Here is a 15,373-nt window from a genome sequence, read left to right on the forward strand (position 1 = left end):
CAGCATGGCTTAAGCATTTTTACATTTAGTAGAACCCATTCCATTCTAGCGTTAACTACAGATAAATTCTCCTATACAAAGCCTGAGAGGGGGAGAGAGGGAAGAGAGCAAGTGTCAGAATGAGAGAGGGTGAGAGAGAGAGAGAAAGAGAGAGCTAGTCACAGAATGAAAGAGAGAGAGAGGGAGAGAGCAAAGAGGGGAAAGCGTAGTCAGTCTGAAAGAAAGATGAATCAACTCCTCCACTCTAAAGAACTAAAGATCTGGTAGTTTATGTATCGCACCTACCCCTGAAAGGTTGGAACATAAAGATAACTTTTGTGGTATATAAACTCAGTGAGCAAAGAACCGGAATGAAAACTTCTAGGTAAACTTCCTGATGCTCTGGTGGCTCTTCCATTTCGCCGTCTTACTACATGTTCTTTATTTCCCCAGGATTATGTATATCTCTACGAAAATCGCATTTTATTTCCACCTTTTCTCTCTTAAAATATGTTTTGCTAAAGAAGACTACTACGACACCAAAAAATTTAGGTCACCTGTCTACCATAGTCTCTTTGCCTTTTCTCAAGTACAAATGGTTATAGGTATCCATCCTTCACGATAAGAAATGCGCAATCAAACTTACAATATATCTAAGTATCCAATGTATTCAAAATTCAGGCTTATGGTTTCAGCTGGCAATTGTATATGAATGGACATCAGAAGCAGAAAGTCAAAGCTCCTGCAAATATTGTATTAAACGAAGTTTCAGCTGTCAATTATATATAGCAAATATCAAGAGGATTACATAGCTTGTGTATAATTGTTGAAATCCTCAAAGTAATCTGGAAATGATGCATCGTTATTGAGGTGAAATGATTCACAATAATTAGAACAATCACACATACTAATCACATCAAAGCCCTTTCCAACTATCCCTCAAAACGCGCTACACCTGTCGTCAAGAGCTTTACTACGTTGTTGCATCATCTGCTACAAAAGTTGAATAACCACTTGGAAATCATGCTTATTGAGTTCAAAGAATAAAAAGAACACGTTGGACACTAAAGAATATGTACTCAAAAATACTGGACGGTCAGGAATAGAATGTATCTGATTACTTCTCTGCTCAATAACTACTCAGCTGAAGTGAACAACAAGTGTTGCACTCTATACAATTTAACCACAGATGTCTTCAGTGTATTCATGAACCTCAGATAAAAGATGTGAGGGCCTATCATCAGACTATCATCATGTGCCAATCTTACGTTGCCTTTAGAATGCTATCGCTGTCAGAAAACTGATTACAAATTTTGGCACAAGGCCAGCGAGTTCGGGGTAGAGGGAGAGTAAATTACATCGACCCCAGTACTGGTATTTATCTTATCGATCCTTAAATAATGAAAATTAAAGTCGAATCGGCGGAATTTGAACTCAAAACCTAAAGTCAAACAAAATTCCGCTAAACATATTGTCCGTGGTGCTAACGATCCTGTCAGTCCTGCTGCCTTATCGCTGTCAGAAATATTGCATCTCAAATATTACACACACTTTCTCATTTCTAAAGTGTCTTTAAAAATGCTCTAAGTCAGTATATGCTTGCATAATAAAAAAACAAATACTACTTTCAGATTCTCCTCTTTAAGTAAGTGTAGACCACATGTAGAAATATCTTTCTGTCTGGTATTTGACTCTTGAACAAACAAGTGGAAATCAAATATTTTGTCAGATAAAAAAACAAAACAAACGAAACAAAAACAGGCTAGATCAAAATACACACAAGTAATGTATTCTGGTATGCTAATATGTATAAAATGCAATGTAGATTTTCTCATGACGAGGTTATCAACCGTCTTTACTTGGCAAATTATGCTGAGATCACTCGTAGGTATATGTGATTTCGTTATATATTGATTTAGTAAACAAAGCGATCGATACTACATCGATGATTTTGTCTCCATAAATGGCTATAGCAAACGTCTCTCTCCAAATGAAAATATCAACTGAAAGCCTGAACTTAGTTGCTACTTAGTTGAGCCTAAATATACAGAAGTACGAGCATATAACAAACCTGCTGTTCTTCCATCACATATTTAGGTAATGTATGGTCAAACAACAGCAACATCAGAAGCAGCAGCAGTAACAGGGACCAAGAGTAACAAGGACGTCAACTACTACTACTATTACTGCTGCTGCTATTGTTGCTATTACTACTACCACTACTACTTCTACTTATAATAATAATGATAGACTCCTGATCTTAATTGATTGGAAATGTTATCATGTACATTGTTTTGTCTTGGTATATAAAAGATGGGCTACAGCAAATATTCTGCTCAATACCACAGATTTGCCTGTCAGTTGTTTGACCATAACCAGTTGAGCATGTCCCTTAGTGGCTGACGATATGTACATCTTTGATCATGAGCAGAAGTAGTGGGGGAGCATCATAGCCATGTGTTGACAGGAATTCTTGGAGGTTTGGATAATTCACCTTTGGAAACATGGGTGGTCTGTTCAACATCCTTAAACAACCCTTATTCAGGGACCTTTTGAGCAGGATGGGCTACACGACCTGAAGAAAATTCTAACTGGGCCCCACCTGCAAGGTCATGCGCTGCTTATCTTGATATGAGATCACTATCGAAACAACAACAATAACAACAACAACAATAATAATAATAATAATAAAATGAAGTCAAAACTAAATGGTCCAAGCCTAGTGAAGGCTGTAAATACTTGGGTAGTATCATTACTCAGATGCACATCAGCTTTTGTAGATTGGACAAAAATTGAATTAGTAAAGCTAGACAGAAGAAGGTACAAAAATTCGAAATTGAAGTATTCAAAATGCGGGGCATGAAGGTAAAAACAATACCAATAATAGTCGGAGCATTGGGCATGAGAAAAGAACATATGAACCAAAACGTAGAAGCTATACCTGGATCCTCAACGCTACACACTGTTGAAAAAATAGTCCACCTGGGAACAGCCCACATCCTACGCAAGACACAATCAATCCAATAATACAATCTAAACAAAAACCTAAAGAATAAATAATAATAGCACTACCAATAACGAAGAGACAACAAGAACCAGCGACTTAAGTGAGGAAGATCAGAAGATTTTAGAAGAGTTGCAGAAAGTAGTGAGTAAAAAAGTCTGAAAAAGATTGCCAGCCAGCATTAAAACGGACCAACAGAAGGAAGCTGCTAGATATGACTAGGAAAGATCATACCGTCAGTAGGACAGATACTAAAAATATAAGAAACACTAACTTATTGATCTGTGCCGGAGTGCATAGCAGTTACTATAGGATTAGATATTAGAAAAGAGCAAATGTGGAAAAGGAGATTACAAAATAAAGTGAAGACTTTATAAACACAAAATAAAGTAAGGAAAGTTCTGAGTAGAATAGAAGTTTGGAAACTGAATAAGTTAGGAAGCACAAGATTTAAATCTGCTCTTGAGAAAATATACGTAGTCAAAGAGAAAGGATTTGGGACAAACATAGAAGAGTTGAAACAGCGAATCATAGTAGTAGCAGGTAAGCTCGCCAGATCCCAGAAAAGAATAGATCAGTATCAACAGAATAGATTATTTGAGACAGACCAGAGGAGATTTTATAAAAAGATTAATAGGGGTGAAGAAAGTACTGAAGATGAAAAGAAAGTACCTAATGCAGAAGAAGCTAGAAAGTTCAGGAGTAATATTCGGGATGAGCCAGTCGGTTATAATGGAGATGTAGTATGGTGAAAGAAAGTAAGTTTTAAAGTATGGTTAAAGTAGTGAGTCAGAAGCAGCCATATATAAGACTAACTGGAGCATTAATAGGTAGGAAAGATGCCAATTTGGAAGGGCCCAGGACCAGATTTAGTTCAAGGGTACTGGTTAAAGAAATTTAGTAGTTTTCATGAGAGGCTGAGGGAACAACTTCAGGATTACCTGAATGGAGGAATAATACCAGATTAGATAACTAGAGGGAGGACAATATTCCTTGTCAAAGATAAAAGCAAGGGTGATGCAGCTAGCGATTATAGACCAATCACTTGCTTACGATTCTTACAATGTGGAAGCTGGCAACGGGAATGATTTCAGAAAGCATTTACGAGCACCTTGACAACCAAAATTTACTGCCAGAAGAACACAAAGTTTACTGGAAGAAGGCTAGAGGTACGCGTTATCAATAGACAAAGCAGTTCTAAATGAAGTAAAAGTTACAAAGAAAAATCTAATAGATTACAAAAAAGCCGATAACATGATATCATACTCCTGGATAAGTGAATGCTTTAGTATATTCAGTTTATCAGACAGCATAAGAGTATTAATTAGCTTTATTATGAAGAAATGGAAAGTAGATCTATACTCAGGTGACACAGTCTTCGGAAAGGTTAATAACAAAAGAGAAAATTTCCAAGGAAACTCGCCCCCTTTAATATTTGTCATGTTTGATTACCCTCAGTTTAGTATCAAGGAAGGCAAAGGCAGGATATCAGTTTAGAAATTGTAAGGGAAAGGTTAAGCATCTGCTTTACATGAATGATATGAAGCATTTTAGTAAGAAGGAAAAAAAAGATAGATTCCTTAATACAAACTTTAAGATTCTGCAGCAAAGATATAGGCATGGAGTTTGGTATAGATAAGTGTGTAATATTAGTCATGAAAATGGAGCAGGTAGGCAATAGTGAAGGCATCCAATTACCAGATGACCAGTAATTAAAATCATTAAAAGAAGGAGTTATAAGTACATAAGAGTATTAGAATCTGACAGAGTACTAAATATAGAAATAAAAACGAAAATTGAAGAGTACCTATAAATGGTAAAGAAGCTAATGAAATCAAATCTAAGTGATCCGATTTTAGTGAAGGCTGTAAATACTTGGGCAGTACCTTTACTTAAATACACTGCAGCTTTTGTAGTTTGGGAAAAAAACTGAATCAGCAATGCTATATAGAAAAGCCAGGAAGGAATTCAGTATGAATGGCGGACTCCACACAAGGGCAGGAAGAGCAAGATTATACTCACCTTGAAAGGAAGGTGGAAGAATGTAACTATTAACAGAAGACTGCGTAGAGCTAGAGTAGAGATAATCTCCTAGGTAAGTAATAGTGAAGAAAATTTATTAAGAATTGTTAGAGTCGCAGCAAAACATAGCGAAACCAAAACACCAAACGGAGTTACGAACTAGAAAAGAGAACAGAAACTATCTGACTGGCAGGAGGATGCGTTGCATGGTAGGTTCCCACAGATAGTGTCAGCAAGTAGAAGCAGTGAAACTTGGTTTTAGATGCAGAAAGGAAGATTGGAAAGGAAGACAGAAAGTTTGATAGTAGCAGCACAAGACTAACTGGACAGACAAAAACTAAGTTGTTTCTCAATGTAAGTTACGCAAATCAAAAGAGGAAAGTATTACTCATATAGTAAGTGAATGTAGCATGGTAGGGACATCGTTATGAAATTTGGGATGACAAACTGCTCAGTACTTAAAATGAAAAGAGGACTAATTAGTATAGACTATTTTATAAGTAGTGAAAGGAGTACGTGTGACAAGGATTTGATAAATAGCAACGAAGACCTGCCGCAATATGCCGCAAATGATATGGGTGTACATACAGATAAAATGATGGGCAAGGAAGAGTTTAACCAAATAGCTGAGGAGAAGAGAAAAGACCTTCTTGGAATGACAATACATGAACAGTTTGAAAAGAATACAGAAAACGTTAAGGATAATACAGCATTATGGGAATGACTTGAGCAAGGTGATCTAAAGTGTACCACCGAAAGCCTGATCACTGCTGACCAGGTTCTTGCTACCAATTCAGTGAAGTATAACATTTATAAAACTTCTGACACCCAGAAATACAGACTCTGGGAAAGAGTGTGAATAATAATAATAATAATAATAATAATAATAATAATAATAATAATAATAATAATAATAATAATAATAATAATAATAATAATAATAATAATGACAGACATGACAGAGTTGGAACCTACATACACTGGAAGCTATGCCAACCTTATGGAATAACAACAGAAAAAAGATGGTATAGGCACACACCAGAAAAGGTCACAGAAAACGAGAAAGCAACCATACTCTGGGATATGCCGATACACACAGATAGAGAAATTAAGGCCAACAGACCAGATATAGTTGTCAGAGATCATGAAGAAAAAAATGCTTTCTAATTGATGTATCAATACCGGTAGATGACAACGTGTCTCTAAAAGAAATGGATAAACTTTCAAAATACAAAGACCTGGAAATAGAGGTAACCAGAATGTGGAATCTAAAAACAGAAACAATTCCTATCATAATAGGTGCATTAGGCATGATAAAAAATATTCAGACAAATACATAACAAAACACCAGGACTTACAAATACATATAACATACAGAAAATTGCACTACTAGGCACTGCACACATCCTACGCAGAACACTTTCCATACAATAACCATCAGAGCATCACAACAAATCACAGCACATACCCAAGGTACACAGGGCTGCGCTCGGTAGTGAAGTGAAAGCACGCTATAAAAATAAAACTACTGAACAATAATAATAATAATAATAGTAATAATAATAATAATAATAATAATAATAATAATAATAATATATAATAATAATAATAATAATAATAATAATAATAATAATAATAATAATAATGACAGACATGACAGAGTTGGAACCTACATACACTGGAAGCTATGCCAACCTTATGGAATAACAACAGAAAAAAGATGGTATAGGCACACACCAGAAAAGGTCACAGAAAACGAGAAAGCAACCATACTCTGGGATATGCCGATACACACAGATAGAGAAATTAAGGCCAACAGACCAGATATAGTTGTCAGAGATCATGAAGAAAAAAATGCTTTCTAATTGATGTATCAATACCGGTAGATGACAACGTGTCTCTAAAAGAAATGGATAAACTTTCAAAATACAAAGACCTGGAAATAGAGGTAACCAGAATGTGGAATCTAAAAACAGAAACAATTCCTATCATAATAGGTGCATTAGGCATGATAAAAAATATTCAGACAAATACATAACAAAACACCAGGACTTACAAATACATATAACATACAGAAAATTGCACTACTAGGCACTGCACACATCCTACGCAGAACACTTTCCATACAATAACCATCAGAGCATCACAACAAATCACAGCACATACCCAAGGTACACAGGGCTGCGCTCGGTAGTGAAGTGAAAGCACGCTATAAAAATAAAACTACTGAACAATAATAATAATAATAATATAATAATAATAATAATAATAATAATAATAATAATAATAATAATAATAATAATAATAATAATAATAACAATAATAGTAATAATAATAATATCCATTTTCATTTAGAAGCATTGAGAGAGACATTTACTTGTCTCTTATTCGAGTTGTTTCTTTACACCCTTTTTTCCTTACGGACTATTAAAGTTGAACATACTCGTAAAAACCCGAAAGAAAAGCGGTGTGACCAAAGCTGGATAGCTTTCGACCAATGGTCTGCTTAGTCGAAGAACGAAACCAACAAGCTGGAAATATAATGTAGTATTTACTGAAATAATGGCTTAGGAACAAACCCAAAACTAATGTTATAGTAGTATACCAGTTAAAGTTTTAAAATGTAGTCGTTCACAGAACATATTCAAGTAAAGAAACAAGATTAATCAGGTCAGAATTAAGCTAACAGGAAACTATTTTGTATTGCATTGAATATGCCAAATACACTAGTCGGATAGAAGATAGAAATGTTAAAGCATTACAAACTTGAAGTAAAAAATGCTGATTATACTAAAGAAGCAGTTAATTATGGACGTCAAAGTAGCAGCGAGAACACAATAACGTTCGTCCTGCGATTATTTATTGTTTTTCTTGCAAACAAATACTGCAAACTATGTGTTTCAGACAAAATTAGTATTGAACTCTCTATAAGTTACCATATCAGAACATGACGCGGTAATATATTGCCAGTCACATTAAAATGGCAGATTATTGATTTTATAGCATTAAACCGAAGAAAAATGTTTGTATGAGTGGAAGTCAAGATGTTTCATTGTAATCCTATGCATTATGGGTATTCATATTATTGAATCCAGGGGGATGAAAAACGCGAAACTAAATGCTATAAAGTATTTAGTGCAGCGTTCAACTTTTCGGCTGAATTACAAGTCTACGACCGAAGTAAATAATGTTTCTTTTGTCTAGACACGAAGTTCTTAGATTTCTCTGGAAGGTTAAATGCTGTATTGTAATCACCATGATTTTCTCAAGAGCTATACTGGTCAATTAGATAAAAATGTTTTACAAGGAATGTAAACTAAATCACAACCTTTACTTCTTTGATTATTTCTTGTTCTATGAGAGTGGCAGTCACTGAAAGTAAATTTTTTGTTTCATTTGGGAAAAATACTTAGATTTACCTAGTTTGATAAAAGAAAATCTGCGAGGTTCATGCCTTTACTTAGGTGTTAACAGTAAATTTGGATTTTGGATTTTGGGCCCAAAATTTTAACGATGGTCGAGGGACAAAATTTAACATATAAAACAGTATGTAATTCATTTGAAGCTCGACCATGTTCCATGTCGGTTTGTAATTTTTCAAATCTCTCCTGATCAAATCTGTTTTGTAACTCTTTTTACTATTAGAAAAACTGTACAGGTTAACTTGAGAAAATTACACTTTCCTTAGAAGGTCACTTTCCTTAGATAGTACAGAAACGTGCCTGGTACTATAATCTTATCTGATAACAAAAATCAGAATTCTCCCTAAAACATGAGCCGTGAAGTTTTTTGAAACTACTATCTTTGTTAATTTACTAAATTCACCAACAATTCCCGTTACGGTTTTGCTTTTTTCTGAGTTAAGAAGCAATATTTCAATTCATTACGAAACTTCGACGTTCTTATTGTGTCTCACTCCCTATCTGAATCGATTTATTGATATTGAGGCTACTCTACAAATCTATGACTGGTGTATACATATAAGACTCTACGCCAAAATATAATTGTATGTGTTTTATACAGCCGAAGGAATTAAAGGTAAATTTGTGGAGGACAGAGAGATTTGAGGTGAATCCAAATATTGCAATATAATTAGAGGAACACTTCCGTTTCTGTCACTCTACCGGTTTTACTGACGCAAATATCTTTGTCAATTTAGCCGTCTATGTTTGATCTCAAGCGACATCACATCATTTTGAAGTATTTGTATTGTTTCAACAAATTTGATGAAGTGATAATGAGCAAACAAAAAGAACAGAATATTATAGTCATGTCTCAAAAATATGTTTCGCTTAAAAAAACAAATCAACATTAGCTTTCGTTAGTAAGTTTTGAAAATATTAACAAATATTTATACAGACATAAAGTATCTTCACATTTGTAATTAGATCTTTTTTTTTCTTTTTGGCAAAAAAAATAAACGAATTAATAAACAAGATAAAATTCACTTTATTGAATTGCGTGAACATTATTTAAAACACCCGTTACTTTAATCAACTCTTTCCTTATTTTAGCGTCAAAATCGTTCCAATTAATTGAATAAAAAGTTATCAAAATGAAAGTATTTAGTTTTAACAAATCCGCTTTCTTTTCCTTTATAGTGATAATACAAATGATTAAATTTCTTCGTTGCTATCAAAATTTGCTTTTAAAACACAAATACAATTGAAAGCGTACAATTTTGATTGGCATTGATTATATTTTCCAAGCTGTAAAATCCATTTTCTGAAGAGGGAAAAAAGAAAACCAAACAAGTAGTTTGAGGAGTTTTATTTATGTTCCTATGAGAGGTTCTGCCAATCTATTTTGAAATTCATAGCTTGGTGCTCCACCGATATATATCGTTCCTTCGCAAGCTCTAATTGTTCCTCTGATTTTGCTTGTTCTTGTAGATGCATCTCTAGGAAGTAGACGAGACTATTAATAATGTGATTCATTCAAGTCATGCTCTACTACTGACAGACATCACTTTACTTTCAAAACCCTACTCAAATTTGGTTTAAATGAATTTATGCTGAGTTTTTGTTATTATTGTTTCTAAAAGGGCGTTCTAAGTATCGTGTTTAATTTCCAATGTCAGTTCATAGTGGTTAGCTTAAACCTTTCTGTATATATAAAAATATACTCACCAAATATTTTTTAATTCTTTAAATGATATAGTCCTACATACACAAAACACAGAAAAAACTTTTGAGAAATTTTCGTTCTCAGTCTTTTCAAATAGGTCTGGATTATGAATGAACAATCTGGAGCCAAAGCAAATATGTTAAAAGGGAAATGGCCTGTTCGTTCTTCTAGATTGAATTCAAATACCCCAGACGTTTTTCTTTACTTTTCATTCTTTCCCATCCCAATAATTAGTGTTAAGATAATGAGTAAAATATATCCTTTAAAAATAGTCTTCGGACACAGTTAAAATAACAAAATGCTATTTGCTAAATGGCAATTTCTTACTTCTGCAGGTACCTTGAATTTGAATTGATAGCAAGCTCGTTTGGCCATTTTCATCATGGATCTACAATTAAGTTTCTAAATGTGTTAAAATCATTATACTTTTTTTTTCGAAGTTTGATACAAAGGAATTTAAACACACCGGATTTGTGTTAATGAAATTACAATTTAAAATAATACTGGTAATGGTTGCATATAGCAAGAGATAAGTGCTTGCTTTAGACTTGCAACATAGAAACGTCTCAACTCATCTCTAATGACACACTTTCGCTGAGAAAAACAAGCGAAGTAAGAAACTGGATTTTATAAACAACCGTCATGCATTGTAGCGTTAACACCTCCATTGACGATTGACGGATTCTGGTAACTTTTACAAGTAGTATAGACTTTAGAAGAATATACTGTAATGATTTCTTATCTCCTGCAACACACTGTGAAGTAGAACTCAGCACAAGCTATAAGTATCCGATCCTTATAGCAATAAGATGTTTCCTCATGGTATTACATACAGCTATGTAGACTAAACCATCGGGTGCTGGGAGTATTGTCCATTAATATTCATCGTGCTCAGCGCGGAATCTTCGACTCTGCATCCGACAATTCAACATACTCTCTGATACCTCAGTCCTGTGTGATGTTAGAAACTCTTTAATATACTATTGAATTTTTTATACTTAAAAACAACTATTTACAGCTATCATATCATATTTCAAAGGGCATTTTATAAAATATGATTTAGCTATAAATGCATAAATTCAGTTCAATGTTTGTCTGGCTGTAAGCCTATTATTTATACGCTTTGTTAGCCAATTATTATGTTGATTTCTAACATAGCCAAACTACAATAAATGTTGGGAAGGGATAAAAAACTAAATCGTCATGTAACTGGATTTTTCCAGATCAGGAAATATTGAGACAAGCAGAATTTTGAATTTAGAACTTAAAGAAATTACTACCATCCCAAACTTTTGTTTGCAAAAATATAACAGAAATATATTTAGATTTTAGTAATATGACTCGAAGCTACGTTTTGTTGATGTTTATATTCAGATAAATTTTGTACATGGAAGACATTTTCATTTCAAAGTAATCAGGTAATGAGGATTGCGTTGTGGTTACAATTTAATCAACAACGGGAAATGCTATGACGGTGCTCAATTAGCCATTTACAAACGCAGAATTACCAGAAGCAAAAATTTGTCATGTGTGGGAAAAGAACAAATATTTGCGAGAATAAAATATTCAAACGATTTTGTCTTTATATAAAAAATAATAAAAAGAAAATGAAAATCCAATTATTTGTCAATTTCAATTATTAATCAAAGGTATCTTTTGTTTTTAGTTGATGTAAATGATTTCAAATAATGAATATAATATATTCAACTATATTTCGTTTTGAAGATTTAAATAATTTTTGTAGTAGAGTTTAATATTATATAAGGATACCACAAAAGAAAGTATCGATGAGTTCAAGTTTAATCAATTTGGAAAATGATGCCGTTGTGCTTTAACCTTGACTGACCATAATAAGGATTTAAAAAGTTTCAGTCGGGATTCTTCCATTTTTGTTTTCCATTTGTAATATATATATATATATATATATATATATAGAGAGAGAGAGAGAGAGAGAGAGAGAGAACAGCTATTTCTGTTACTAGCATATATTGGCTGCTATTTCTAGGAAGTGGATCGCTACAGGTAGTTCGCGAATGATCTATCACTAGGTTACACAATTACTTTCTAATATGGGGAGATCTGTAGAGTCAAACCACAGGGTAATGGATAACAAATAATGTCGCGTATTTAGCAATATCTTTACTATATGGAGATACTTCCCCGGGTAAAACTACGACTGAAATGTATTTCTTTAGATTCAAATCCTATATATCTACATTACTATATCTACACACACACACACACACACAAACATAAATCTTAACAAGAAATTCCGAAATCCAACAACGTCCTACCCCCACCCTAGTAAATTAATTCAACATAAACCCCAACTCCATACATGTAAATTCAATGCACAAACTGACCCCCTTAACAAAACTGACCCTTATAACTACAACTATAGTGCCATTGTTAGCACCCGACCCTTAACTGTACCATAACGCCCAAATATACCTCCTGTCTTAATAAAGAACATCCCAGAGGATAACACTGGACACAGTAGTTATCATAGCACACAACACAACAACACCATCGTCAACTCCTTATCAAATGATAGCCTTAGCACTAACTATAATAACGAACCGAACACCGATTCCTCACTAAATAACAATTCCCTCTTAGGCTCATCCGGAACACACCCTACAAACCTATGCAGCTGCAGACGCCCAACCTCCAGTCCTCTAGATAACCGCTGTCTCACTAAAAATATAGTTTATATGTGCACAGTATCAACTAACTAACAACTGTAACTACATTTACATCGGCTCACGTAGCACCACCTTCAAAGCTAGAGTGAACAATTACTATTCTAGCTTCAAATCCCCAACAAAATCTAACAGTACATCGTTATCTCAACTTAACGGTAAAATAACGCTTGATTCAAACCCTTACACTATTAAACGGTCCATAATCACCCACGCCAAACCTTACAGCGGATATATTATAAGTGTGATCTATGTATAGCCGAGGTCATGGGTATTTTGCAATCAATGGACAGTTTCAATGAACGTATCAGCATAATATTCACCTGCAAATGTCGGGCACTAAATCTATTCTCAAACTACAAATAATTTCAACCTCACCCCTCTGTTGTCTCCCCCAAACACTCATCCACCCTCACTTCCACTTTGTATTAAACAGCGTATGTATATATATATATGTATATATATACATATATATATATATATATACATACATACATACATACATACATACATACATACATACGTACATGTGTGTGTATAGGTGCAGACGTAGCCTTGTGAGTGGTATTTATATATATATGTGTGTGTGTGTGTGTGTGTGTATGTGTATGCTTTGTGTCTTTGTGTTCGTGTTCCCCCCCCCAATACCGCTTGAGAACCGGTATTAGTATGTTTATGTCCCAGTAACTTTAGCGGTTCGGCAAAAGAGACCAACAGAATAAGCACTGGCTTTATTTCTGCTTCAGTAACTCAGTGCTGAATCTGTCCGAAATATTATACAAAATGGGTTAATTTCAAGACATTGATGTGCAGGTGATAAGAGCAAAGTTTGAAGGGAATAGTAGTCATTTCCTTTGATTTCTTAGATGAAAACAAATGGAAAATATCACTTACTGATTTAAGAGAAAAAATATATATAATAATATTCCTTCCTTTAGATTTATTTTTATTGCTTTTGTTGATCATATGCCTTTTTCCTATCAATATTGACAACAAGCTGTAATCACTAATAATGCCTAAATGATCATTTTAGTCACTCGTATTACGTCTTGCTTTATTTGATTGTTTGCACCGTTTGCTTTTTTATCTTATTCGCGCGATTTATATCTATCTCTCTTTTTACTCTTTTTACTCTTTTTACATGTTTCAGTCATTTGACAGCGGCCATGCTGGAGCACCGCCTTTAGTCGAGCAAATCGAACCCGGGACTTATTCTTTGTAAGCCCAGTACTTATTCTATCGGTCTCTTTTGCCGAACCGCTAAGTGACGGGGACGTAAACACATCAGCATCGGTTGTCAAGTAATGCTAGGGATACAAACTCAGACACACGAACACATACATATACATATATATACATATATACGACAGGCTTCTTTCAGTTTCCGTCTACTAAATCCACTCACAAGGCATTGGTCGGCCCGGGGCTATAGCAGAAGACACCTGCCCAAGTTGCCACGCAGTGGGACTGAATCATGTGGTTGGTTACCAACCTACTTACCACACAGCCACTCCTGCACCTTCTATCTATCTATCTATCTATCTATCTATCTATCTATCTATCTATCTATATCTATCTATCTATCTATCTATATATATATATATATATATATATATATCTGTCTCTCTGTCTATTTGTCTCTGTCCGTCTGTCTGTCTCAGCACATTTCTCTCTCTCTTCCTCCTTCTCTTTCGCTCTTTGTGTATATGTACATACGTAAATATATACATATAGATGTACATGTACACGCACATGTACAGAATATATTTATATGTATAAGGATATATTCACGTAAACTCATACGCCATTATTATTTCTTTTCTTCATCATTCATTCACTTATCTTTTAGTACGACTTCTTACCACTTCCTGACGACCCACCCGTATTAGATTTTACATTGACACACAGTCACACACATATACTATCACAGATGCGTGGGTACGTATATGTGTGTATGTATGTATGTGAGCATCTACATGCAACTATCCATATATATATATATATATATATTATATGTATAAGGATATATTCACGTAAACTCATACGCCATTATTATTTCTTTTCTTCATCATTCATTCACTTATCTTTTAGTACGACTTCTTACCACTTCCTGACGACCCACCCGTATTAGATTTTACATTGACACACAGTCACACACATATACTATCACAGATGCGTGGGTACGTATATGTGTGTATGTATGTATGTGAGCATCTACATGCAACTATCCATATATATATATATATATATATATATATGTATCAACACATACATAAAAACATTTGTACATATATATACAGGAACATATAGAGCATATATAGAGAAAAATACGACATATGTATTTTACACGTTTTTGTCTGAACATACACATGAATCTATGTAAATTCTAAATATACGTATATACGTAAAATTAAATGATATAACATATTTCAAGTGAGAATTTGTGTCAAAATAGATTTCTGAATAGCTAATGGATACGCAGTCGTAACACATACATGTTTATGTTGGCAACATATAATTACGAATGTAGCTGCATATT

This window comes from Octopus sinensis, linkage group LG7 (genome assembly GCF_006345805.1).
Source record: "Octopus sinensis linkage group LG7, ASM634580v1, whole genome shotgun sequence".
Classification (NCBI taxonomy): Eukaryota; Metazoa; Mollusca; class Cephalopoda; order Octopoda; family Octopodidae; genus Octopus; species Octopus sinensis.